Source organism: Gastrolobium bilobum, unplaced genomic scaffold (genome assembly GCF_033153095.1).
Source record: "Gastrolobium bilobum isolate Gb01-03AN ecotype WA unplaced genomic scaffold, APGP_CSIRO_Gbil_v1 utg11420, whole genome shotgun sequence".
Taxonomy (NCBI): Eukaryota; Viridiplantae; Streptophyta; class Magnoliopsida; order Fabales; family Fabaceae; genus Gastrolobium; species Gastrolobium bilobum.
In genome coordinates, this window is record NW_026898912.1 from 7,177 (window position 1) to 7,774 (window position 598).

Here is a 598-nt window from a genome sequence, read left to right on the forward strand (position 1 = left end):
TACATATTTATGGTAAAAAAAAAATCGCAACAAGTAATTACTTGTTTTCGGAATCAATGGGACATCACAACAGGTAATACTTTTATTATATTGTTAATATCATTTTTTTCTTTGCAATTGCTTTATTTAAATTGTTCATAGAGTATAGCGCAACTAACAAGATGTTCATAGAATTCTATGAACATTTAAAATAAAGCAATTGCAAAGAAAATTGATATTAACAATATAATAAAAGTATTACCTGTTGTGATGTCCTATAGATTCTAAAAATGTAACGCCCCAATTTGATAATCAGATTGTTAACTTACATATTGGTTACAAAACTCGACATAAATAATTTCTTTAGCGAAAGACTTACTTAAAATATCATCGTTACATCGTGCAACAGAGTGAGTTAATTTCTTTTATAGCCTAATCTATACAGTCTCATACCTGCATAGAAGCCTTACCTAATAAACCTGTGACCATATCTAATGATCAAATCACTATCTGAATATGATAACAGATACCATTTCGAATAGAGTCTTTACGGACAGCATAACAGTTGTAAATTGGACTAATCCTGGGATCAAATTCCACCATCTTACATAACACTTGA